Source organism: Ursus americanus, chromosome 2 (genome assembly GCF_024610735.1).
Source record: "Ursus americanus isolate L20-20 chromosome 2, mUrsAme1.1.p, whole genome shotgun sequence".
NCBI lineage: Eukaryota > Metazoa > Chordata > Mammalia > Carnivora > Ursidae > Ursus > Ursus americanus.
In genome coordinates, this window is record NC_142128.1 from 33813480 (window position 1) to 33841296 (window position 27817).

At 48.9% G+C, this 27817-nt stretch overlaps 2 long non-coding RNA genes across 2 annotated transcripts in view; both read left to right on the plus strand.

Moving 5' to 3' along the window:
- LOC148110539 (uncharacterized) overlaps positions 1-16301 on the plus strand; it is a 143157-nt gene extending 126856 nt beyond the window's left edge. The window contains exons 4-5 of the long non-coding RNA XR_015728072.1: positions 3844-3917; positions 16195-16301. This is a non-coding gene — a long non-coding RNA (uncharacterized LOC148110539). The remainder of the gene's footprint in view (positions 1-3843; positions 3918-16194) is intronic.
- Positions 16302-16502: 201 nt separating this feature from the next.
- Positions 16503-27817, plus strand: part of LOC148110540 (uncharacterized) — a 73487-nt gene continuing 62172 nt past the window's right edge. Inside the window, exons 1-2 of the long non-coding RNA XR_015728073.1 lie at positions 16503-16599; positions 17273-17421. This is a non-coding gene — a long non-coding RNA (uncharacterized LOC148110540). The remainder of the gene's footprint in view (positions 16600-17272; positions 17422-27817) is intronic.

Here is a 27817-nt window from a genome sequence, read left to right on the forward strand (position 1 = left end):
TAAAGGATCAGTAAGAGAAAACAAGAGTGATGGGTACTCCTGGCCCTGGGAACATTCTTGTCGAAGTCTTGACTGCAAGAGAGGGCATGAAGCGTTTGAAGACCTGTGTGTAGCTTGGTTTGTCTCCCAGGGATGATGCCACAGGGCCAGATGCAAGACAGGATGGCCTGCAGCCCGATCCCAGAGGGCCCTCAGCTGGGCCAGAGCTGTGTGGAGCCCTGTTCCCACTGCCTCCTCCTTAGGACTCTCCTGTGCCACCCTCCACCATCCCTCACTCCCGCCCAGCCTCACATGGGCTTCTGTGAATAGTCACATTCCTTCCAGCCCTTGAAACTGTTCGTATGTTTTTCTCTACCTGAAAATTTCTCTCTGCCCACACATATATATTATATATCCAAATAGGTACTTTTTTTTTTTTTTTAGTTGAACACATTCTCCCTTAGATCCTGAATGGAAGGTTGCTTTCTCAGGGAGGCCATCCCTGACCTCACCCCAGATGAGAGCAGTTCTCCCTGATCTACCTGCTCATGTTTTTATCTGTATCCACATCTGTACCCACATGTATATCCACATCCGCATCCATGGTCTATGTACCATTCACACCTCCACCTCACTGCACACCATCCCCTGTGACGCTTACCACTCTTGTCCTTAGTTACACACGTGGGTGTACTGTCATCTGGCTCATTATTGTCTCCCCCACTAAACCATAGTCTCCATGGTGGCATTCGTCCACTGGGGCTGCCATAACGGAGCCCCACAGGCTGTGTGGCTTCGAGAATGGGAATGTATTTTCCCACAGTCCCGGAGGCTGGGAGGCTGAGGTCCAGGGCTCACGGGGTTGACTCCTGAGCCTCCCTCCCTGGCCTGCAAGTGTGACTTCACATCATCTTATGGGTCCATGTCCTAATCTCCCCTTCTCCTGAGGATCCTGGTTACAGTGGATGTGGCCCCTGTCTCCGGACACAGTCTCATTCTGAAGCAGTGGACTTCAACATAGGAATTTAGGGGGTGGGAGCACTGTTTGGCTCATACCAGATGGTCTCTCAAGAGGTGACTGTGGAATGTATGGGGCATTGGCTGTGGGGACCAGCGAAGACTGTGGGTGTGGGACAGACTCTAGGAGCAGGTGAACGGACCCTGTGACTAGATGCCAGGGCTGAGGGCCGTGGGGACGTGGGACAGGTTTGGTGTCACTCTCACCACGTGGAACCACCTCGAGCGTGCTCACTGCACCTGCGCGGGGACCGAGGAGGTGTGTCACCTGCTTCCAGGGTCCCAATTCACAGGAACGCTCGCTTGTAGCTTTGACGGTTCTAGCAAGGCAGATACCCCTCCCCACTACCCCTCCCCTCCTTCCCCCTTCTCTTTCTTTCTTTCTTTTTTTTTTTTTTTAAAGATTTTATTTATTTATTTGACAGAGATAGAGACAGCCAGCGAGAGAGGGAACACAAGTAGGGGGAGTGGGAGAGGAAGAAGCAGGCTCATAGCAGAGGAGCCTGATGTGGGGCTCGATCCCAGAATGCCAGGATCACGCCCTGAGCCGAAGGCAGACGCTTAACTGCTGTGCCACCCAGGCGCCCCCCCCCTTCTCTTTCTTAAAATGAGAGACGATTACCTGCTGGTAGTTCATCGCAAGCCACTAAGGGTGAAGCTGTTGGGCTCCAGAGCGTTTTATTCCAGGAGAACAGGAGGATGGAGGATGAATGCCAGGGAACATGCGTTTATGGGATTTAAGTAAGAGGTAACTAGACCCTAAAATTTAGACCTCAGAGCAGAGGCAAGGAATCCGAACTCAGAGGCTGTCACAGCCGAGCTAAGACTTTCAGTCATATCTTGTTAGGCCTAATCTTACTTTCCCCGATCACATTGGAGTCTACACGAGCTGACTCAGAAATGTGGGCACTGCAAGGTGGAGATTAGGAGCGGCGCTGAATGGCATATTCACCTTTCACAAGCTTTGCTGCTCCAGACGCTTATAAAATAATTTTCGCCTTTATCTAAAGGCAGAAGGGCTTTTCTCCCCCCAGCTAGTGTTCTGGCTTTTTTTTTTTTTTTTTAAACTCTCTCCAACCTAATACAATCCTCAGCACAGCACCGGCCTGTGTAATCAGAGCTATGCAGGCTGCTGTCGGAGCTCGCTTCCAGGGCCGCACCACAGCAGCGCGGCGGAGGAAGGGATCAGACTTTGGGAAGTAATGATGTCTCACCCGCCAGCTGGCTCCCGGAGGTCATACCCTGACTGAGCAGCTCCTGCCCTGCGTGCACCCCCAGAAAAGAAGTCTGGCTTATTTACGATTTTCGAAAGTTAGACCTTTTCAAAGAGGTGCCCCAGGCAAAACATCCTTCCTTCCCCATCGCTTGGAAACGAATGACTCTCCTCGGAAAGTTTTGACAGTCAGGGTTGTTCCGACAGCTGAGGTGGGTTGCTGGGGGCCAGGCTGGCACACAGCCCGCAGAGGTAGCTGGGCCGCACGCGGCTGGCTGGGGGATGCCTGCCTCTCTGACGCAACAGGTTGGACTGCTGGAGTGGAAACGGGACTGTGGGCAAGAGGCCCTGAGCTGGAAAAGAACAGGGTGTCCTGTTCTAGAAGCCAGATTAGGGGTGGGGTTGGCGTGGGGGCTTCTGACCTCTTTGAATTCATATGACGCTGATAGTATGACGAAGTCTGAGGCTTAAAAGAAGACAAAATGACCCTCCCGGCACACACACAGCATCCCATGGATCCTGGGGATGATGACAGTGGGTAAACCATTTTATGCAACTGGTCCACAGCTAGGTGGTTGGAAACAATCCAACATACCTCTATCCAGTTCCAAGTAAAGATGGCGGGGAGTGGAGAGGGAGGAGGAAGACGGGTCAAGGGTTGTGACGTCCTTTCTCACTAAGGATGTTGCAAATCCTCACTCTCAGCTCCACTGGGGAGCCCCACACATCTCCTGAAGTTAAGCCTTCATTTCTCTGTGCACGTACTATGGTCCCTGGTCCCTGAGACGTGCTCGGTCATTCTCTGTACGCTTGGGTCAATAAAAAAATTTTTCCTCCATTAACACAGGCTGTGACTATTGACAAATTAAACTCAAGCCTCTGATTTTTCCAAGAGATGAATGACTCCAGTGACAGCCAGATGACAGGTCGCAACTAGGAACATGACTATATTATTATAGTAAAGAGCTCCTGTCCTACAGGTAGAGTTCCCCTGTACCTTGTCTGCAGGTGCAGTGGCAGAGACTATGCTTGCTTTCAAGAGCACCTGGTCAGAAGTTGTCTCTCCACTTAAATACAAATAGGCACATCCAGAGATCTATTTTTGTGTGTACAGAGCTTTCTTTATACATACAGTCAAAAGCATACTGCTTGAATTTGTTTGCATTGCTTTTCCCCTTGACGGTATGTCTGAGACATCTTTTTATGTCAGTGCATCCAGACCTATCACATTCTAATATTGGAGAGCCTGACTATCTAACCGACTTCTCCTGATGGACATTTAAGTTGTTTCCAATTTTTAGAATGGATCTACTTTGAATGTGTTTTTTTTTTTTTTTTTTTTTGGCACTTACGTGAGTTTCTCTCAAAGGTGAAATATAGAAGCAGTTTGCTGGGTCACAGATATAGGCATACTAAAGTTTTTATATCTATAGAATCTGAAATTTCTTCCCCAGTGGAATGACCGATGTCTACCTTCCTCCTCCCAGTACCGTTTGAGACTACCCATTTCCAACAACCCACCAATACTTGGAATTATCGAACTTTTAAGTTCTGAGGATCTGTAGTTTTAAGGGATGTGACTGAGGGTTTTCCAAAGACTGCCCTGGGTAAAGGCGTCCCACTTGTTTCTACAGAATGTCCTGGAACGGAGAATGTGTTGAGAACATCTCCCCGCCGTGGCCATGCTGGATTCTGTACCTCCCTTCTGGTGAGTCATTGACATCATCTGTGCCGGGGACGGCCTGTCTTCACAGATCTCCTGAGAAGAGACCCGTGGGCCTTATCTGATATGGAGGTGGAGGGAAGGCATCCGTATATCACACCTTTGCAAGAATATCCGTGTTGCTGCCCACGCCGTGTTTCCCAAAACTGGCTGGTCTTTGGAATCACCCAAGAAACTTAAAACAAAAACAGAACAAGCAAATAACAAAAAACTCCTTCCTATTCCCAGACATTGATCGGGACACACAGAATCAGTTTTAGAGATAGGTCAAAGGGATCTGTACTTTCAACAGCTCCCCATGCGATTCTGGTGCCGCTGGTTGGTGAATGGCCACACTGAGAGTTACTGCTATAAGCGATAGTGTAATGTTTGTGACAGTGCGTTATATAACATGCATGAAGCAGGGGTACTTTGCAGCCAGGAATCCCAGGGTTCAATTCCCTGGTCAGCCTGTGCCCAGGTCGGTGGCCTTGGGTGGGTCCCTCACCCCCTAAATGTCTAGTGGTGGTCCAGGGAGTTGTGGTTGATGTCAGGTGTGAAGCACTGGTTTAAAGCCAGCCATCCAAATGAAAATAGGGTCAAAGCAGAACAAATCATGCAGTTCTAGCCTGTTTCCATGGTATCCCTTCTCCAAACTGAGGCTCTGGTAAATTATCTCCCCTGTCATTCCACCATCTGCAGAATCTGAACCAGGATGAAAAAGCATTCTGGTCTCCAAGTAACAGATGTAGATTCAGATCTACCGAGTTGAGAGGTGAGCCTCTGTGGCAGGCAGGCGGGAGCACGAGGAGGCGAGGATCCCGCACAGAGTATGCCACCTGGTGATGAATCGACAACACGTGGAGTCTGATAGGCCATGGTTGTTCTAAGCTCTTATCAGCGACTTTGGGACTTGATAGCACGATGTCCCCATCTGTGAGATGGGTTGACAGTGACGACGCTGGAGTGTAGTTGGCAGGATTGAAGTCGATAATTCATTTAAACACAGTATCTGGTATAAAACGTGTGGTGATTATTACGACGACAACATGGGGGTCGACCTTTGGCAACTCTCTGGAAGTACATCGAAGAGAAAAGGAAACCCATGTAGGATAGGCTGGCTGCATTTTGGGGAAAAGGTTAGAACTAAGCTTGGGGTGAGTTTGTAAGCAGAACTGTACCGGCCTCCTAGGGCTGCTGTGACAACTGACCACACACTCAGTGGCTTAAAACCACACACATTTATGATCTTATAGGTGCTGTGCCTGGATGCACCACGAGAACAGGGATTATTTATTTAGGGATGGGTTGGGGTTTGGAAAATCTTTCTGGTGAAGGTAAAAGCATTCTCTGAGCCACAAAGGATGACAAGGAAGTAATCTGGTTAGGAAGAACAAAAGAACGGTCTTTTGTTCTTCCTCCCTGGCTCCCCCTAAACCATCAGGTCTGCTTACCCACCCCGTGACTACCTGGGCACCTGCCCAGCAGGCAAAGTAACACGAGGACTCCTCCTGTCTCAGAAACCTGGTCTCCTGCCATTGCACAGGATCTAAGAAATACTTTTTGGACCCTAGGCTTGGAGAGCCACCTCAGAAGCATGCACTGCAGATGGAAAAAGAAATATAACAGCAACGGCTTTCAAGCCTTCCTGCCTTCTAGATGGAGGTGGCTCGGGGGCAGAGGCTGTGTGTAATTCCTCCGTAAGCCCCACGGAGAGACGCTTTAGTCTTTACAGCGGTGTGTGCTCACAGGCTCTAGAACCAGACCGTGCTTAAATCCCCGCTCTGCCACTTACTGGCTGTGCTGTTGTGGGTACCTGGCTTGGGCCACTCTGGGTTTCACTTTCCTCGTCTGTAAAATGAGGCTCATGGCAGGATGCTCACCATTAGGTTGTCGATGAGGATTTGGCAAGTTCAAATGGATTGATCGCTTAGACCCTAATGCCCGCAATGTAATAAAACTCAGTGCTTACTGGCTGTTGCTGCTACCCACCGTTTCTGCCACAGAATAGATGCTCAGCAAATGAGAAATGAGCAAGGTGTGTGTGTGTGTGGGGGGGGGGTTTGCTCATAGACTAATGAGACAACACGACCGTAAGATAACATCCTCATTTTTCAGATATGGAAATAGACTCAAAGAGGTCAAGTGGCTCACCTCAGGTCACAGAAGGAATTAATAGGGTTCAATCCTATGCTGGAATTTATGTATCTGGACTTTTAGGCCAAGATGATCTGGCATAGAAGAGAGGAGAAGAAATTGGGGGTGTCGTGAAGGGCTTGGGGGATGGGATTGTGGGGTATACACAGCCCCCCGCCCGTCTCCACACAACACCCCAGCAGGCACCAGGAACCACCCACCACCCCTCGACTAATGAGGCCACAGGAACCTAGAATCCTAAAATTCCCATGACCCTGAGAGTCAGGCAAGGTACTTCCCCAGGGCACTCATGCTTTGCCCTAAGGAAAACACCCAAAACTGAGTGAGGCTCCTTTTGAGAGTCCCAGAGGGCTTGAAGGGAAAAAAAAAAAAAAGGAAAATTTATGGAAGTCACAAGCAGCCCTTGGAGTTCGGCCACATGGCAGGGAAGAGCACAACTGCCTTTTCTTCTCTTGGCAAAGGGAGAGAAGGAAAGCCGTGGTCTGCTCAGGGTAGGACATGGAGCAAGGTGACCGACCAGCCTTCCCCAACTTTAACAGTCATTGGATTCAAGACTCAATCTCCTCATTTCCAGGGTGTGGAGAAGAGCTCATTCCTCCCACCTCTCCCCTTTCCTGAGTGATAGCAGTAGCAATCTCCAGAAGCTGGTACTTTCCAAGGTCAGAGACCCAGCCCTGGGTGCCCCTGGGAAAAGGTCTTCAGAAAAGTTGAAATGAAAAGTACACTTTGGGCATGTTTTGTTTTCAGAGCTCAGGAAAGCCCAGAGCTGCCTGATTCACGTGCCCTCTTAAGACCGTATTATTCTGTGATTTCTTGAGCTTCCAGAGATTTGAAATGTTTTATCACCCACCCAGTCCTGACCACACTCCTTATAGTGGTATGGTGGCTCTGTGACCATCTGCACAGCACTGAGTGTATGAGCTGGAACTGGTCCATCCAAGCAGCCCTCTGTGAACAGTCCAACGAGAGGGCACACGTTGGAGCCAGAGGGACCCTCGCCTGGGCGACATGTATGGATGTTGAAAAATAGTTGTTGTATTTTTTTCTGCTGGGACTGATAAAATGGGGGTTATGGAGTCACCTCTCCAGCGCCTGGCCACAGTTCTTCCAAGGAACATGGATAAGCAAAGAGGAAGGATGGATGGGGAGGAAATGCCTTGCAGATGGTGAGCCATCATTCCAGGCTTTGAGGCCCTGCTCCCTGTTTCTTCCAGTTTGGCAGCTCCCCCAGTACCTCGTCAGGCTAGGTAAACAAAATTCTCCTTTTGGGATGAACCTCGTTTGAGCTGCGTTTTTGTCATTTGCCCCTGGAATGTATTGGCCTGGCCAGTTGTCATGGCTGATGAGTCTGGGCATGACTCGATTTCCGCCAGTCTCTGTGCTCTCATATGCTCCAGTCACCAGTGTGCTGAACTTTCTCAGGTCTCTCCTTAGTCTGGCCAAGTCCAGCTCGGCTCTCAGTGATCACTTTGCTCTTAGGCCCCCGAGATGTTTCCTCTGGGTGGGGTCCTGCCCGCCTTGCCCAGCACACTATGTCCTGTCTCACGGCAATGGCAGCTTCTCTGTCCCCTTTGCTTTCTCTTGCTCTAAAGCACAAAATCCTTAATGGATTGTGATTGCACCGCCAGCTCTCTGTACGATGCTGACATCTGATGGGGGCTGAGCGCCCCCCATGTGCAGGGTGGAGGGAGGGCGGGAGGAACATGGCAGAGAATGACCTCTGGTCCAGCCTCGGCTCCGTGCCTGGAGTAATAGCAGATATTGAGCAACGGTTGGTTTCTCTTCTTTCTCTCATTTGTGTCTGTCTTTATTCACTTTGGTCAGCACAGTAACATTATGTAGTAGGGACTGTTGTCTCTGTCTTCTGGAGAAGAGTGAGAGACTTAAAGAAATTATGTCCCTGGGTTGCAGAGCTGGTGCGTGGTAGATCCAGAATTTGATTTTGTGTCTGTGAGGCTTTGTTTTGCTTCTTATAAAAAATGATTCAATGGAACAACAGATGAAGAAGACTTGGCCTCTGTCCTCAAGGAGTGCAGAACTTGCTAGAAGACAGAAGCATGATAAAATGAACCAGGTAGCATGATAGGGGACCACACAGGGGACCCAAGTTCTTGAGGTTGGTACGGAGAACAACAGAGACACCCAGTCAGGATGCAACCCATTTCAGTTTGAGATTTGTTCTGAACTAGCTATCAGGTGATTATGAAGATGTGCAGGACAGAAAGACACCCCTAAAGCTGGAATGAATACACAGAAATGGGAAGAGCCGTCTGCAGGAATAGACTGTACCTCACATTTGCAGGGGGTGGGTGTTAGAAGGAGTTGAAGGGCTCTTCCACCCCAAAGATTGATGATCGGTGAACTGTGGCTCATTTGAGGCTCTCCTTGGACTCTGGGCAGTAAGGCTCAGGTAGGGCAGAGGTGCACGGACTTCTCTGTGGTCAGTCCAGGGAGGCCGGCCGGCCAGAGTCTGCATCCTGGAGGAGAAGGTGGAGCCAGCGGGGGAGGGGAGCATGGTCTTGAGCTGGCTGCTGGGGGTGGGCTTGTGGAAGAAGGCGGGGATGCTCAGGTAGAAGGCCTGGGGCGGCATGCGGGCACTTTGGGGGTTGTGGCAGCTTTTTAATACGCTCTGCAGCTCTGTGCAAGGAGCACTCATTTGCTGCTAATGGCATGGTGCTTAAGCTCCTCTTAACTCTCCTGGAGCTAATCTAGTATGTCTGGCTGTCTATTAGGGATGCTTGTGTGTGTGTGTGCACATGTGTGCATGTGTGTTCTCGTGTGTGTGTGTGTGTGTGTAGGAACATGGTTGGCAGAAACCAGGAGAAATGGGGTGCCAACAGAGCATCATGTGAGGAGAAGAGAGGGTACTTACTTATAGGAAATGAAGCCCATCTGCTGGGTGAGGAACTGCTTTCCAGAAATTCTGTAACGCCCAAGAGTCGTCTAGCCCAGTGCAATATGCCTTCTGTGCCTTCTTCTGTCGAATCCCCCATCGCCCTTAGCGGGAATCATCTTTATTTTACAGGTGAGGAAACTGCCGTTTGGGCTGAGGAGCGGACTCCAGGGGAGTCGTGAGAGATAAGACGAGTGAGATTATACGAGAACTTTAGGGCCAGTGAACGGTTTTGGATTTTCTGCTCAGTGCGGCGGGAGGTGCTGAGGAGTGCCGCGGCGGGTTGACAAAGTGTAGCTCTGGCTGCTGTGTGGTAGTGAAACGGAGCGGGGAAGAGCAGAAGCCGGGAGAACAAAGAGCTACTTAGTGTATTCCCCACGAAGCAAGGAAGCAAGGGAGTGGCTCGGACCAGCCTGGCTGCACGAAGGGGTTTTTGATACATTGTGAAGATAGGCAGCTTATGGAAGGTCCTTCCCGACTGAAGACCACTCTGGAGTTATTCTGGGTGATGTGGGATTGACGATGGGTCAGACTTTGGAGGCCTGACAGTCAGGCATTGTGGCTCCACCCTGAGTCTTGTGCGGATGACACGTGGCCTTCAGTATCCTAGAAGATGCTTCTGTGCCAGGGATCCTTCCAGCTTACAGAGGACCTGACCTTCAAGGATGGAAATTGGCCACACACGAGTATCCTATCTCTTCTCCAGTGCCCTGCAGAGCCCAAACCCTGTCTAGAGCAGGAAGAGCAAGCTCGGAAGAGGCCGTGATAGTTTGGGAGAGCAGTGGGGGAAAAGTCAGCATTGACTGAGCTCCTGCCACGGGCTACATTGGGTCTAGACACTCCCGTACAACTTCGGATTTAATCCTCGCACTCCTCATGAGACTTCGGCATGCTGAGCCTGGTTCTGTGGTTCAGGAAGCCGAAGCTCAGTGAGTCTCAGGCCGTATGGCAGGTACATGGCACAACTAAGATCTAACTCCAAGTCTGGGGTCAAAGCATGAGTCCTTATTGCAATGTGCTGCAATAGGCCCAGATTACAGCCCCTACCAGGCTCCCATTTCCTCCCTGTGTGTGGCCCAGGTTTAGATGACGCTTACTGACTGAGATCCAGGGTGGTCAGAACTGACACACTGCTCGTCAATACTAATGTGCATTGATGTGGACAGAGTGGTCTTGGAGGCCCATTTTGGGGGGATGCCTAATGGAGGAAAGAAGGAAGGATTGTACCAAGAGCTTGCATGGTTTCAGAATCTCTTGGCAACAGCACTTGGAGGTGCTTGAGATCCTCCCTGGGACAAGGGCAGCGTGGGCTTTCACTGGCCTCAGAAGGGGCAAGAGAGGATGCTCAGAGCAAGTGGTCATGGGCGGCCTGGGAGCAGAGCTCTGGCACATCTCCAATCAGATGTGTGCCCTATGCGGCTTGCAGTCCCTCTCTCTGGAATTACAGGTAATAAGGTAGAGCTGATGTTAATGGTTTATGACACGAATTCATTTTGAGAACTATATGCTTCACCCATTGCTTTTATTTTTCAATTTGGATCTGTTGGGTATTAATAGCTTTGGGGCTGTGTTTTCCATTTTAATCTTGCTTTTTCTCATTTCCAAGTAGATTCCTTCTTTCAATTTACACAAACATTAAACCTCCATTTCCTGCAGCCCCACACTCCCTCTCTCTCATTCTCTCTGCTGACCTTGGGATAAAACTTTTCTTGAATGCATGAACTTTCCTCATTCCAGGCCTACTTTCCCATCCCCACTGGCCACTGCCGCCTTATGCTTTAGCCCCACTTTGCCACTGGTAGCTTCTCAGAGACATGACGATCCTTTGTGCCAGAAGAAAGAGAATTCAAACCAACCGAGGCTGAAGAGACACAGATCTTTAATATCTTACATAGTAAAACGTCTAGAGGTGGACAGTCCTTGGTCTGGTTGATTTGGGGGTCCTATGATCTCAAGGATACAAGTTCTTTTAATCCTTTGTTCTGCCCTTCTTCAAAGTATAGGCCTTTTCCCTTCAGGCTTGTCTCCTCATTCTTGTTAGGAACCCGGAAAGTTTGAGGTACCCTGTCCTCCACAGCTGCATCCTCAGGAAGGAGGGGGTCTTTTTCCTCCTGTCCGTTTCTTATTATGGGCAAAATCTCTTCACCAGAAGCTTCCCCATTGGTTACCACTGGACCACATGCCTCAGCCCATCATTGGCAGGACCTCGACTGGTCCAGACGACTCCTGACTCATTTCTGAGGGCTGGGGCTGTCTTCTTGGAGCGCCTGGTGGGCTGATGTCTGAACAGGAGCGACGGGAAGGATGGCTGTTGTACCAGTAGGGGGTGCTGCAAACGACAGCTCCCCCTTCCCCAGGCACCTTTGTTCGTGCTCTGTGCCCTTCCTGTGGCATCTTCTGCTGCTGCTGCCTCCTGACCTTGAATGCAGGTAATACCTGGCTTATTCCTGGTCGGACTGTAAGATGCAGCACGGGTGCCACATCCTCTGCATGTCCCTGGTTTCTTCGCTCGTCACCGGCACGCCGTACTGCCCCAGGCATATGTCAGGCACTGCATTTGCAATGCAATCCCTTAAAATCATTTGCTTGTGCCTCTGAACTGGGAGCTCTCTGCGGGTGCCTGCTGGGTCTTGCTTACCTCTGTCACCTCAGGATCTGGCACCCACGGAATGCTCAGTAAAATTGCTGAAGGGACAAATGGCCTTGAGGAAGGGGACATTGAGAGATGTCCTGTCTGTTCCTGCCTCAAGAGACATCTGCCCTAGAGCATTAGGCATCAGGAACAGAGAGATCTTTGGATTCTCCAAACAAGCCAAGCTCTTCCGTGCCCTGGTGTCTTAGCCCGGGTCCGGATATGCTGCCTGCATGGCCTCACCAGGGATCCCGCTCCCACCATGCAGCCTTTTTTTTTTTTTTTTTTTTTTTGCAAACACTTCCCTTTTAAGAAGAATCATCTTCTACATGACTAGGTCTGTTCTGGAATTCTTTCCCAAATTTGGACACTCTTTTATGGTCCTATTGTACTTTGTATGTACTTCCATTAACTAAGGAACGTTTTAAAAGCCTTCCCGTGTATTAGGTGATAAAAGAAATGATAAGCCACTTGTCTGTGGTTTGGGGGAGGACGTGGGTTCATGTACTTAGAAGAGTGCAACCCAAAACCGAGACCACGATGCCTGTCATTGGGGGTGGTGGCTGCAGAGTGTGCCCCTTTGCACTGTGCACGTCTGGTCACTGTTCCTTCTTCCCCAGTGCTCTCTGAGAACCCTGCAAATAAAGACCGTATCTCGCCCATCCCCAGCTCCCAGCACAAGCTGGGCACACAGTCTATGCTCAGACAGATGGCTGGGGCCTCAGTGAGTGGATATGAAAGCTTTCCTTTGGGAAGAAGGCAGAAGCCATTTGTCCAGAGCGAGGAGGAAGCAGGACTGTGGTGGAAGGGATGCAAAATGGCTAGGAGGGAGAGACTCGAGGGCCTTCCATGCTCTTCCCCCAAAGCACAAGAGCCAGCACCCACAAATAGGCATCTTGTAAAGATCATCTCTCTGCATGTTTGGGGTGGATTAAAAATCAGGGGCTCCAGGGTCTAATCCTGCTTTTGCTGTAGATTCTATGAGTGGCTTTGGGTGAGCTCCTGGAACAAGGGTCTTGATTCTCAGACCATAAAACGCAGGAGGATGAGATGAACGACAGCTTGGGTTCTTAGCACTTAGACATTTTAAAAATAAAGGCAAGAATAAAAATGAGACATTCTGTAGTTCTAGGAACTTCATGCACTTCCTTGGGACCAATCCATGTGGGAAGACAGTCAGGAAGGGTTGTAATTAGTGCCAGGAGAGCAGGCCTGACCCCAGGATGGGGTGCGCCTAGACCTGAGAGAAGTGGGGAGTACAGGGATCTGGATCCAGGAAGTCTGGGTGTCTAGTTCTTATTCTGTCACTTGAGAGCCATGACCCTTCAATCAACTGTTGAAGCTCTCTAAGCCTCAGTGTTCTCATCTGTGAAATGGGGAGATAGAATCTTCCCTGTAGGGTAGTTACGAGAAAGACGCATGGACCTGGTTCATGGCAACTTCGTCCTCATTGGGAATCTTAAAAGAGAGGAGTCCCTGTTGAGTACAGTTGTCAGGAGGTGGGGTTTGAGATGAAACATGAAAAGTGGACACTGACCCACTAGGTACAGAGAGGTGAGGAAAGAGCCATGTCCAAGGTTAGGGAATGATGACAATGATTGACAACGGCCATATGGCTTACTGCATGTTACATGGTCTCATTTGATTCTCTGAACACCCCTCTAAAGCAAGTGTTATGATTTGTCCCCTTTTACACATTAGAGAGGAAGGTTCAGAGAAGTCAAGTAACTTGCCCGAGGTCACACAGCTAGTATGTGGCTAAGCTGAGATTGGAATGCACATAGATATGTTTCAGAGCTCAGATGTTCTCCTATCTCTGTGAGAGTCTGGGAAAGACCTGGAATACCAGGCCAGCCTCTTTGAACACTTAGTTGGCATGATGTGGTGGCCTTGGTAGGATAGCAGGGGTTCTCTGGGATGAGAGTTGGGCTCCAGACCCCTTGTCTGAGTGGGGGAAGGGCAGCCCAGCCCTCCCAGCTCCCTCTCTCCTCTGAGAAGCCTCACAATGTCTAGGTTGCCTGATGGCTGAGCCACAGCACTCATGATCCTGGCTGGCAAATTGGAGACACCCTTAATTGGATGCTGAAAAACTCTGCCTGTTGTACAATGGCTCTAGCAGAAGAGTTATAGCTGTTTACTGTAACACACAGACAGTCCCATTAACAAGAATGATGGGAGGCTGCTCCGTGGCATTACTCTTAGCAAAAGACTTGACAAATATGCTTTGTAAATGAAGGCGTTCCAACAGAGAAAGCATATAACACTCTCTCTTCCCACCCCCCCACCCCTCCCCCTCCTCGGGACACTTTGCATGTTGAGTCCTTTATACATTATTCAAGGCTCCGTATTCTGACGATGTTCATCAATAGTGGTGCCTATGGCAGGGAGAAGCTTGTATCAACTGACAAATGTAGACAAAGCAGGCTGCTTAACCCAAGAACAGTGGGTCAGAGAACAAACAAGGAAATTGATTGTGTCCGCCATATTTCTGCGGGAGCGGTGGAGTAAATGAACGCCATACGTCACCGCTTATCACATACGGTAGGAGGCGATCGTGAATGGAGTGGCATGGCGTGCTTAAGGAACGCTGATGGATCATTCACAGACAGCTTTTGTTCCAGGCTGGGGTTTGTCTTGTGTACAGAGGGTCTGAAGCATCTGTACGGTGAGAGCCGCTGGAAGCACGCCCTCCCCAGACGCAGGCCTTGGAGGCGGCCTCTGCTGCAGGGTGGAGACGCCCAGTCACGTGGCCACTGGACCCAAGGATGAGTATGCTGGTGGGCCCACTGGACTCTCATGAGTCCCTGTAGGCATACAGGTCTTGTCATTTCTCAGAGGCGAGAGGGTGCAGTGGTTATGCGCCTGGGCTTTGGTGTTTGTTATGTCATCTCCTGGTCTGTCATTTATTAGCGTGTGGACCAGTCAGTGAACGGAGCCTCCGGTATCTTGCCTGGGCCGTGAGGCGCCAACAGTACCTGCCTCACAGGACTGGGATCCGGACTGAATGCTGGGAGCCTTGGGAACAGAGTGTGGCATCCAGGTCACGCTCCGGAAGTGCTAACTTGTAAGTGTCTTGCGAGGCAGTGAGCTTGCCATTGCTGGAGGTTTTAGGCAGAGGACAGACCACCTGCCGTTCTGGGGGTGATTCTGGGACTATCCAGCATGGTCAGAATGGAGGGTTGGAAATGCTGGCTTTGGAGTCCTGGTGCTGCCGGTTAGCTGTTGGTGGGGCCTTGTCAAGTCTCACGACGTCTGAGATGTACTTTTCTCTTCTGTCAAATGGAAAGATAATGTCTACAAAGCACAGGATGGAGTGTCCTGCCCCTAGATGACCACTGTGACTGGAAGTCATCGATGTTTTCTGAATGAGGAAGGGGGCTGGGGGCAGAGCCTGCCAAACTGTCTTCAGCCCTGAGAGCCCATGGAGCTATGGAGATTTACGATGATTCTCTCAGGACGGTGGCGGAGCCCTCAGATGGGCCTCCCCTTCCTCCCAAGTCACAGGAAGTGAAGAAGAGAATGATAAAATAAAGGTAGAAGGTGTTGAGTACCTGCTGTGCATTAAAGCATCTGCAATCACATTGGTCAGAGCTCCTAACAATTCCGTCAGTGGTTCTTACCCCCATTATGCCGCCTGCCACCAACAGCAGGAGCCCTCAAGCAGAACGAGGAGGGGAGAGACCCAGGAGAGTCGGTTCCGAGTCTACAGCAGAAGTGACCATGGAAGGTCACTGTCCCCCGTCCCCTGTCCCCTCTCCCCAACTCCACCCCTGCTGGAGAGGTATGCCGAAGTCCTTCCATGGAATGGTCCTTTTTTCCTTGTATCCCTGCTTCAAGCGAGGCTGGATAAGCTCATTGTGCTCCTAGCCAGACATTGATACGATCGTAAAATCTCCCAACTTTCTGGGAGGAAAATTGCCTTTTGCCTTTTTCAGTGAGCTCACGCCTAGAAAGAACCACAGTGATGGAAAAAGGGGGTGCTGGCATTGGGGGCAAGGGCCCAGGGAGGAGGCGCAGGTCTGTTCCTGGCAAGAGTCTGTGCTGGGGTCTTGGGACAGACAGACGGAGGCAGAGGTGGGCTGACAGCCAAGGAAGATGAGTAGATTATTTCAGGCATGCTCTCCTGAAATCTCCAGAACGGAGAAGTGTTCTCCACGGCCACATGGACCACCAACAGACCCACTCTATTTCGTTACCTCGTGGCAGGCAGTTGAGAAGGAATCCTTAATGTAAATTCATTATTTCCCGCATTCCTTCCAGTGCCCATAGGAGGGAAGTGTGATTAACACCCTTTTCACCACCAGGGATGCTCCGAACCTCCCAAGTTCACGTGGCCAACAAGTGGCAGATCAAGGACAAGGACCCTTTCCATTGCTCCTGTTTTTCTTCCTGTCTGGAGCAGAGCTGTCCACTGGAAATAGAACATGACCCACGAATGTGGGCCATGGAGGAAATTTTGAATTTTGTAGTAGCCATGTTAAAAAAAAAAAAAAAGAAGGAAATAGGAAATTAATTTTCTTTAACCCCAGTTACCCAAAAATATTATCTCAGTATTTAAAAAATTATTAATTAGATGGTTTACGGTCGTTCCTTTGCACTAGGTCTTCGAAATCTGGTGTGGACTCCATGCTCGTGGCAAGGTCGCCTCGGACTGGCTGTGTTTCAAGTGCTGGGTGGCTACATGTGGCTAGACTGTGCAGGTCTAGAGGGTAAGGTATGAGCTCACATGTCACCCCCACAAGTCACTTCCTTGAACCCCCTAACCAGAATGGCTTCCCACCCCTATCCTGTGACTTCCATCCCATCATCCTCTAGTTGCCTCTACGGTGCATATCCTTGCCGCTGGTCTTGCTAGTGTTGTATGTTTATGTTTATGTTTATTTTTCTTGTCTGTCTCTCCCAGCAGAATGTAAGTCCCCAGAGGTATTTACTGCCAGGCCCCAGCCGTTGAGAGCAGTGCACGGGACACAGGAGGTGCTCAGAAAGCATAGCTGTATGTCAAACAGGTGAGTGGATGGACATCTGAGTGAAGGCACGTCTGAGTCCAAGGCTAATAATAAGGGTGATGTCGGGACCCACCACATCTCCAACCTAGGGAACATCTGCCTTTCCAGTAATTTGTAGGCTGGAGCTTCCTTCTTTCAGGCCCCTTCCTCTGTATTCCAGCATTTTCCAGAAGCAGACGGCCTGCTGCCTGTCCTAAGTGCTCCCTGTGCAGATACTTAGAAAAAAAGAAAGATCCAGAGTCTGTGTGTATCTATTCCTCACCTATGCACATTTGCCCGTGCTTATGTCATTTGTAAGGTGGCAGAGCCCTGACATACTATCACAGTCTGGGAGCCAGGGCTGTTTATCAGCTGCTGCCTGCCCCAGCCATTGAATAATTTGGGGCCGCCTGTAAACAGCAATCTACCAGATTCATTAAACCTGACACGTCCAGCCATTTACCATACAGATGAACTCAGGCCAGAATCCTGGGATATGGGATTCTGTACTTCGGGATTCCTGGAGTCACTCTTTGCCCCTCAATTCCACGATGAAAGGAAGGATACACTTCCTCAGGGGCATGACAGCCTGTGCAATGCAAAGCTTGAGTTAGAGACCTGTCCTACTGTGATTGCAAGGAGCCCTGTGTGCTGACATATATATATATATATATATAATGTGACTATCTCCTAGCCCAGGAACCTATTCCTGACATGCCTGTCCCCTGCATTGGACCCTGAGCTCTTGATGGGATGGAAACATATCCTGCTCATCTTTGTAACCCCAGCTCCTAGCATCCGACCTGGCGCATAATCTGTGTTTTGAAAGAATACATGATCCAGGTGAGTCTGCAAACCATTTATTCATTCACTCGTTCATTTGTTTGTTCATTTGTTCGTTCACTCAGAGCTCTTGACTGAGCATCTACTCTGTGCTGAATCCCATCCTATGTGTCTGAGAAAGTCCCCTTGCCCTCTTGGAGCTTACCTGCTAGCGGAGAGTTGAGTGAATTTTGTGATTTCCCCCCCCTTTTTCCCCAAGAATATCAAAAGTTAATTTTGTCCCTGTGATTACTAACACTGCTATAACTATCTATTTAGCGTAGTGGTGAGAACATGGACTCAGGGGTCTGAGAGTGCTGGGGTCCGATCCTTGCTCTGTTGCTCACCCCCTGGTCCACTTCTCCATCTGTAAAGGAAGAGGGTGGCAGTCCTCACATCAAAATGTGGTTGGGGGCATCAGACCATGTGCTTGTAAACTGCAGAGGCCTGGGCATCATAAACATGTTTTTGACACTAGGTGGGGCTGTGTTTGGTGGGAAAGAAGACCAAAGAGTGAGTTTGGGGCTGGGCCAAAGGAACCACAGATGGGCCTGGGTGGGAGATTTCTGGAAGCTAGAATTGCTGTGTGTGTCTTGGATGATGGTGGGAAGGGGCCAAGGAGGTGCCATGGCAACAGCTGCCCAATTTCTGGTGTTAGGCAATTAACACTTGGACACTACAAAGAAGCAAAGTTGCCAAGAAACGGGACAGCAGGGCCTCTGTGACCAAAAGGAGCCGCAGGAAGAGCCCCTGTCTCCACAGTCCCAGAGACAGTCTTCTGTCCTTGGCTTCTGATGGGGGAAGAAGGAGGGGTGGGACACCCCTGACCATGGCTCAGCTATTTCTCCAGAGTACGTGGATTTCTGGAGCCCTGGTGGGGCTAAGAGGGCTGCCCCAAGATGACAGGGAGGGCAGAGGTCTATGAATGACAGTGCAATGTGGTACTGAATGTTCTGGAGCTTTCTGAAATCTTCATAGCTTGGACTCTGGAGTCAGATCACCCAAGTTGACTTCCTGGCTCTGTCACCTATGGCTGGATGACTCTGGCAAGTCACTTACCCTCAATTGGCCTCCGCTTTCCTCTGTAGAATGGAGATACTATGAACATGCAACTCATGGTGGTTTTGGGAGGGCTGAGATGGGAGAATTTGTGTAAAGCATTCAGAATGGTGCATGGTACATAGCAATCACTCCGTAAGTCCTCTGCAGAGGTCTCTATCCCCCAACCTCTCAGCTCCTTCCTCTTATGTCTCTACCCTCCTCGGTCCTCTCTTTATCCTGAGGCCCTCCTTTGGATTTAGGCCAATGCGTCTCATTGCTATGATTCCCAGAGTGTCTTCAGAGATGTGCGAACACAGGTGGACAAATCTGTATCTTATTAATATGATAACTGCTTACAGCATAGCCTGACTGTGCTTCTGGGCTGTATGCTCCCCCGACTCCCCCCCCCCCATATCTCCTCAGGTGGAAGGTGGGGGGTGGTGCTGGTGAAGGAGATGAAAGAAAAATCAGGGGAAAATGGGTACTGTAAAATAAATAATTTCAATTCTCTATTTTTATGTACTGTTTATTATTGAGTGTCACACAGTTGTTAACGGCTTTAGTCAAATTAGAATCACAAGTGATATATGTGTGGGTATTTTTTAAATCAGATTATTTTGAAACATCCCACAATTATATTGTAGGGGGAAAAATGTGTATTAGTGCAAGGTTCTCAGGAAGAAAATTCAAGTGAAAGGAATAAACTGATATTTTTTAATTAAGAGAAAACAGCAAGGAAATTAAAAAAAAAAAAAGTGAGCCTGGCACCTTAAAATAAAATGGGATGATAAACTCTTTGCTGGCAAAGTTGCGATTTCTCTGTTGGATTTTGGATCTGGCTTTTATTATTAAGGCTGGTGCTGAAAGCTGGCATTTTGACAGGAACATGGAGCGTTTGTCACTATCTGGGAAAGAGATAGATGTTGAATGACATTTCGGAAGAAATGTATACATTTTGGGTCTAAGTGCTCTCTCTCCTTACCAGGAAAATTCCACTAGCAAATAACTGATTGGTTATCTTGAGTTCCCAATTTCCATGGCTATTTAAGTGAAAACAGAATTAAAAGGGTTTCTTTCTTTCTCTTTCTCTCTCTCTCTCACCTTTGGGGAAAATGGAAAGATTTCTCCATGGGCAGCATCCTTTCCAGATAAGGGCATCATTCCTGGTTAGAAAGGGTGGAACATCCTTTGTCTCCAGAGGTGAAGTAATTGGGGAGACATAGAATACATCCTTCGAGGAGTAGCTGAAGTCCATGATTAGGGAGATCGTTTCTGTCTCTAAGCCCCAGTTATTAATGCAAATAACTCAGGGGAGGGACATGGCAAAGATGCAAAAGGATGTCAGGAACATCACCCAGGAGACCTGGGTTTCTCCAGTTCTGCTTCTTACTGGCTGTGTGACACTGGGCGAGTCACTTTCCCTTCCTGCCTTCTTTGTTAAATATAGATTTAGTGTGGGGCACCTGGATGGCTCAGTCAGTTAAGCATCTGCCTTTGGCTCAGGTCATGATCCCAGGGTCCTGGGATAGAGCCCCACATTGGGCTTCCTGCTCAGTGGGGAGTCTGCTTTTCCCTCTCCCTCTGCCTGCTGTTCCCCCTGCTTGTGTGCGCTCACTTTCTTTCTCTGTCAAATAAAGAAATAAAATCTTTAAAAAAAATAGATGCAGTGGAAGAGACATTCCCTCCCTCAGCTGTGAGGATCAAGTGTGATGAAATGTGGGGAAAACTCCAGACTGCTCTCCAGAACATGGAGAGAGCTGGATTAGGAAGCTGAGTTCGTGGTCTTGAATGGGCAGGGGAAAGAGCCTGCCGTTATGGGGAGAGACAAACAACGGGATGAGGAAGAGCAGCCTGGAACAGCAGGTGGACTACACCTCCTTCCCAGCAAGTGGAGCCATGGCTGTATATCTATTATAATAAGCTGAGTTCAGCTTTAGTTCCTTCCCTTGCATTTCCCCCCACTGATAGCTGAGACACTCCTTGTGAAGACTGCTGGGTAGGTGTAAGAAGTTACAGACCTACCATAAAGAGGAAGTCACGGGTTCTGCTTAGGGAGGTCAGAGTCCAAGCTCATGGCAGCCTGATTTCAGTGGGTATTCTGCATGGTGGCCACTCGTGACTTTCTGCGCATGGTTTCTCTCTTACTGCATTGGGTTTCTTTCCCCTCAGCCATGGTCTTCTGTAGCTCTGAGGTCGACCAGTAGGAGCTAAAGCCAAAGCTATTGAAACTTGGGGTGGTCCTCCTCACAAAGACAGGAGTCTCCGGGGAAAATATCAAGTGATGATTCAAGCTCTTCTCAAAGGAGAGAGCTTTGGCTCAGGTGTGCGTGAATCACAGAAACTTCCTCTCTTCAATGTACTACTGTCAGAGGTGTTAATATTTTCTGGATTGAATATTTGTGGCAAAAGTCCCCTCAGGATTTTTTTGTCATCACTTCCAACTTGCTGGTGCTAATTCCTGTGTCATGTTTGTGATGACCCTGATGGTGTTGAACTTTTCCTGAGCCCAAGACTCCCCAGAAAACAGTGATGCTGAAGAAACAGCCTTGCTTAGACTTTTGTTTTCCAGGGAAATGGCTGACCTCACTCTTGCTTATTCCAAGAGAAGACCCACCTCCGCTTTCCTCAGTGACCCAGATATGAGGGTCTCCATACTTCTGGATTCCTACTAGACTTGTGAATGACTTCCATGCCTCCTTGACTCTATAGACACCCCAGTTCCCTTCCTTCCCACTGAGACATCCTCATTAATGAATGGTCTCCCTACTGCAGTAGCCTGCATGAAATCATCTCATTAATTGAGGTTCCCATCAAAGCCATAACAAGCTAGAAGAAAGAAGGTGATGGGGAATTAGCAGGAAAGTCCCTAAAATAAATTGAGCTGGAGGTAGACTAAGGAAGGAACACAAGGAGAATTTGTATGCAGATAGTGGGCATTCAGACCTTCCTCCTTGCAGGCAAAAACCACAGCCATGGCAAAAGGAAGAGAAAGGATGTGCAGTAGTAAAAGATGCCCTTGTTGGCCCATAAGTTTTCTTCTACTTTAATATAATCCCAAATCCTATGATAGATGTCATTCCGGGGTCCTAGACACCAACATGAACACATGCAAAGGCTGGCACAGAGCATCAGACTGGGAATTGTGGAATAGCTCCAAAATGTTTGACTTCTGGAACAATGCCCTTGGATGCTGGCGTTTCTCAAGATTTCATTCTGGGAGCAGGAAATGTCTGGGAGTTTTGCCTCTCACCCCAACGGCAGCTGCCAGTGACTGGTGGGAAAGTACCAAAGTCTAGTGGCTTTGCCTCAAAGCCTGGGGATAATTTTTGGTCCAGAGACAGCCATGGGTTGAGGCTGAATTTGGAACGCCCCTTCGTTACCTTCTTTCTCTTCCCTTTGCTGATATCCCCACTTCCTTCTTTTTTTTTTTTAAAGATTTTATTTATTTATTTGACAGAGAGAGACAGCCAGCAAGAGGGGGAACACAAGCAGGGGGAGTGGGAGAGGAAGAAGCAGGCTTCCAGCGGAGAAGCCTGATGTGGGGCTCGATCCCAGAATGCTGGGATCACGCCCTGAGCCAAAGGCAGACGCCTAACGACTGCGCCACCCAGGCGCCCCCATCCCCACTTCCTTCTTGGTTGCTCCTGGACTCCTTCCTTGCAGAATCACTTGTATTTAATTCTTGATTCAGGCTCAGCCTCTGAGTGACCAGAGGTAAGACATTCAGTTGACCCATCCTGATAAAGGAAGGATAGAAGAAGAGGGAGGGAGGGAGGAAAGAGGGAGGCCAGCTGTGCTATTACCAGCTGATTCATCTTGCATGTGACTTCTCTGCTTGAGTCTCACCTTCCTCTCGGGAAAGACTATCACTGACTCAAGGTTGGCGCAGTAGTTAAGTAAGGCAATGCTTTTGAGTGGACCACGTATGGCCAGATCAGCTCATTCAAGCACACCATGGCTTTTCAAGAGGAGCCCTGGGTCTTGAGTCTTTTCTAGTGCAAGTTGATTCCAGAATTCCCCCCTTTGTTCCAAAGAGAAGTGTTTACCTACATCTTCTTCCTTCCTCAACTATTAACTGAAGTATAAACTGAAATAGGCAGAAATTGTATCATCTTAATTCAGTAGACTTCAAATTCTCAGGGGCATAAAAATCACTTGGGGTCTTTGTTCAAAAGACAGATTTCCAGATTCCGCCAGGAGATTCCAGTTCAGTGGATATGGAACGGTTCCTAAAGTCTACATTCTTAAAAGTTCTGTGAGCCTAGAGCCGGTGATCCACAGACCTTGTTTTTGGAGGCATTGCTGCAGTTCAGAGACGAACTCTTGACCAGCGTGCTGCTCACGATCTTTGAAGCTCTAGGACCTGTTTGCTGGTGTGCCTCACAGGCCCTGCTAGCTGTTTCCTGCCCAGGCTGGACCGTCAGGGCTGTTCCCCAGACCCCAGCTGCTCACCCAAGCTCCCGGGGTTGACACTTCGCTTTGCACATCAATGAACTCATTCATGGATGTCAATGAGCGCTTGTCCATTTAGTACAGAACAAATAGGCCGAGGTTGCAGGGAAACTCTGACATGGCTCAGGCGATCAATCACTGTGAGCTGTGGGGCCACAGGCCCTGGAAGGTGACAGATCCATTATGGCCAATTCAAACCAAGAACGACAAGAAGCCAAAGCCCTTCCTCGTCCGTGGTACCCATGGCAATACCAGAGGTCTCAGCCTCTGGCGTTGACCATGAGTGCTGTCCACCTCTGGTCATGACGTTTGTATTTCCGGTCACTCGTGCCTCAGTCAGTGCATTGGCTCATTATGTTCAGTGCTAACTGCAGCTTGGTCAGCAGTGCTCCCCGGGCCTATCTGAGAGCTCCCCTTCAGGCACCCCACGCCTCAAGTCCCTGGAGCTTCCAATACACAACTCCATCTATACTATCTTGTTGGATGGAGGATGGGTATGGGAAGAAAATGCATTTATTGTTCACAAAACTTTTCTGTCTTCATGCTACCTCTGAAGAAACACTGGATTCTGGTCCAGACATCAGCAAACTTTTCTGTGAAGTGCCAGACTGTACATAATTTTGGCTTCAGGGACCAACCAGAGGATATTGGGGCAGTTACTCATCTCTGCCTTTGGAGCATGAAAGCAGCCACAGACAATAGGCAAACACAAGTGGGTGTGGCTGTGTTCTAATAAAACGTTATTTGTAAAAATGGTGGTAGACCGGATTTGGTCCATGGGCAGTTGGTTTGTAATACCTGGTCTAGCCCGTGTTTATCCATCTATATTCCTTTTACAAATATCTGTTGGGCAGCCACAGGTGCCAGGCATCATCCTGGGCACTGGGGGATACAGCAATGGGGCAAGACAGATACCATTCCTTCTTTCCCAGGGCCTATAGCTAAATAGTGGGGAACAGACGATAAATAACTAATAATACAATTAAATGCTTATCTGCTTTTGTTATAAGTGCTCTGAAGGAGAAGTGCATGGGAGTGAGTGGGAGTGAGTAACAGGAGACATGGGGTTTAGGGAGGTGAAAGTGGAGAGGTGAGGCCTCAAGCAGGGAGTAATAGGGATGCTTTCGAGGCAAAATGAATGTGGACATTGGTTGATTCAGGGTAATTGTCACCCAGAGGAGGAAGGAGAGAAGTGTCAGACCCAGAATTTTGTGCTTCTTTCCATGTATTTCATACATTTCCCCAGAAGCCGTGGGACATCTCCGAAGTCTGTTCAGAAAGCAGAGGAGTGATAGGAGTAGATTGAGGCATCACGACGATTTACCTGGCCAGTTTGGAGAACAGAAAGGGGGACAATAATAAATCCAAGATGAACTGGATGGAAAGTTCCTACACTAGTTTATCAATTCTGGTATAACATAAACTCTCGCTTTACCTCTTTTTGGCCAACCTCACCCACAAAGCCAGGGGTTTGATAAAATGTCCATGCCCGGGGCACCTGGGTGGCTCAGTCGGTTAAATGTCTGCCTTCAGCTCAGGTCATGAACCCAGGGTCCTGGGATCAGGCCCTGCGTCAGGCTCCCTGCTCCGGGGGGCATCTGCTTCTCCCTCTCTCTCTCTCCCTCTGTCCCCCACTGACTCGTGCTCACGCTCTCTCTCAAAAAAAATAAGAAAAAAAAGAAAGAAATGTCCATGCTCGAGGTTACTCTCCATGAAGACACCTCCCTGGTGACAATTCTGTTCTTGGGAGAACAGTGTTTTCATTTGTGCTGGGCTCGGGGGTCTGCTGGGGAGGCCTGGGTGCTGAGGCTGGAGGGGAAGCTGGACCAGGTCCGATAGTGCAGAGCCTATTAGTAACAACGGATGCAGACTTCTAGAAGCCGGACTTGCACCGCCCGTCCCTCTTCCCACCATGAGGTTCTGCATTTCAAAGCCACCTGTGCCTTCTGACGCTTTGCTTATAGCCAATTCAAGTCATGGTCATTCTGCTGATCTCTTTTGAAGGTGCCGTCATGTTGCAGAGTGTCTGCGTATCCTAAGACATTTAATACCTCTGCTTGGAATGCACTGATATGTAGATCATTAAGCAGAGCAGACCTTCTCGGGGAAAGGAGTACTAATTGCACTTTGCAAATGCCATTTTCATTTGATATTTGGCACGGGTGCCACAGTCACGGTCTTTCTATTTCTATTAACCACAAGGGCTGGGACAAAGTCATCCCAACTTCCCTGGCAGCAGCATGGCTCATTAGGCATTGACGAGAGCCGCGAAGCCAGCCTCGGAGACTGGCCCCCAGTGGCGGCCCTTCCTGCCGTTCCCACACCGGTGGGAACTAGCTTCACAGCCGGGTTGATCCGTGTGGCCGGTAGCCCGGGCAGAGGTGGTGAGGCATTGCTTCCAACAGTCATTTCTTTTTTTTTTTTTTTTTTAAGATTTTATTTTTTATTATTATTTTTTATTATGTTAGTCACCATACAGTACATCCCTAGTTTTTGGTGTAAAGTTCCATGATTCATTACTTGTGTATAACACCCAGTGCACCATGCAATACATGCCCTCCTTAGTACCCATCACCAGCCTATCCCATTTCCCCAACAGTCATTTCCAAAAAGACGACGTAGCTTTCATCTTGGTCATGCTCTCTGTCTTGGAGCTCTTGCTCAGGGAGCAACTGGCTTCTGGGTTGCAAGCAGCTTCACAGAGAGACCTGTGTGGTGAGGAACTGGACCCTCTTTCCAGTGAGTGAGTGACCTTGCACATGGACGCCAGCCTCGGTCAGACCTTCAGATGACCGTAGCCTGCGTCAAGAGCTCAGGGGCAACCCCGTGAGACATCTCCAGCCAGAGGCAGCCTGAGAAGCTGTACCCAGATTCTTGACACACGGAATCGATGACATATTAGATGTGTACTGTCTTCAGGTCAAAGTTTTAGGATAACTTGTGACACAGCAATAAGTAACAAATGCAGGAAACAGAAGTATTAGATCCTTCAAACAATTTGACCTTGTGTGGATGTCCATAACAAGTCTGGCAGAAAGGGCGCCATTTTCTGCAAGGGGGAGACTGAGGCAGAACCTGGCTGAGAGCCAGAAGTCCTTACTGAGGCCACTCACAAGTTTTGGGGCCCGGGACAAATCACGGTCCCTTTCTGGACTTTGTGTCCCTGGCTATAAAAGCAAGAAGTTGGATAAAGTGGTCTTCAGGAGGCAGAGTCCCTTGCTTGGTGCTTGGGAGTTTGGTGGTAGACACAACAAATACCAGTCACCCCGTTGGGCTCCCGTGCATATGTGCGCACACACACTTAAACTGTGATGATGTCAGCTAGCAATGAGTGGGTATCGAACTGTAGGTCAGGCATTGAATTATACAGGAATTACCAATTCATTTTGAAAACAACCCATGAAAGTAGATGCCTCTATGATGATCATTTATTAGGCCAAGGAATTCAGGCTCAGAAAGCTTCATTTTGAGCAGAGACAATGTATTGGGTTTTTTACTGCTGCATAACACATTATCACAAATTTCATGGTTTAAAACAATGCACATTAAAAAAAAAGATGTATTTATTTACTTTTTTGAGAGAGAGAATGTGTGTGCATGAGTAGGGAGAGGGCCAGAGGGATAAGGAGAGAGAATCTCAAGCAAACTTCCTGCTGAGTGTGGAGCCTGACACAGCGGGGCTCGATCTCATGACCCTGAGATCATGACCTGAGCCTAAACCAAGAGTCAGACACTTAACTGACTGTACTGCCCAGGTGCCCCCAAAACAACGTACATTTTTAATCTCACAGTTTCTGTGAGGAATCTGGGCATAGCTTAGCTGGGTTCTCTGCTCAGGGTTTTAGAAGTTTGTCATTGAAGTGTTGATCAGAGCTGCATTCTCATCTGTGACTCAGGGTCCTAAACCAAACTCCCCCAAGAGTTTGAAAGAATCTAGTTGTAGGGCTGAGGCCCCTCAGATCCCAGAACCTCCACCTGTCTGTAAGCAGTTCACAACATGGCTCTTTGATTCTTCAAGGCCAGCAAGAGAAAGCCTCTCTCTACAGAAAGGGTCCAGTCTCTTTTAAAAAATCCCCTTACCTGATTAGGTGAGGCTCACCAGGGCACTCTTGCTTTTGCTTAACTCAAAGCCAACTGACTTAGAATCTTCACTGAATCGTCAGAATCCCCTCACCTTTGCCATATAATGTAACTAATCATTGGAGTGAGACCCCATTGTATTCATATGTCCTGCCCACATGGAAGGGGAAGGAATAATCCAGAGCACTTACCTGGGGTGAGTGTGGCATAAATCTTCAGGCTACCTGAGGATTCTGCCTATCACAGACACAGAAGTAGGAAATGGTGAAACTGGAATTCAAATTCAGATCTGTTTGGTTTCAGTGCGCATGTTTTGAACCACCAGCCATAAATCCTTGACTGAGAATACACTGAAGGCAATTATTATGGCCTCTGCTTGGTAATGCCCAGGGCTTAGCACTTAATAATGGCTCCAATATTTATCAAAGCCCTGATCAGGATGCTTTTGATTGCCAGTGACAGAAATCTAACAGAAACTAGCTGAAGAAAGCTAGAGAGCTTGACCATTCGCCAGGAATCAGGGGCTGGTACAAGGGCTTATACAATATTCTCCAGGGCCCGGTTTTTCTCATTCAGGGCTCTGTGGCTCTATTTTCAGGCAGCCCCTCCTCATGTGGTGGTACAAAGGGCTGCTGGCAGCTATAACCTTACATTCTCTTGTTATGTCCTTTCTGGATCCAAACCCTATCTGGATGAAGGAGTCTTTGGACTGGTCAGTCCGAGTCACATGACTACCCTTTAGCTGGGGAAAGGCAGGGAAGGACGCCATGATTAACAGCTTCCCCAGGACAATGCGGGATATCCAAAGTCTGGTTCCTGAAAGAAGATTTGGCATTGTTGCCAA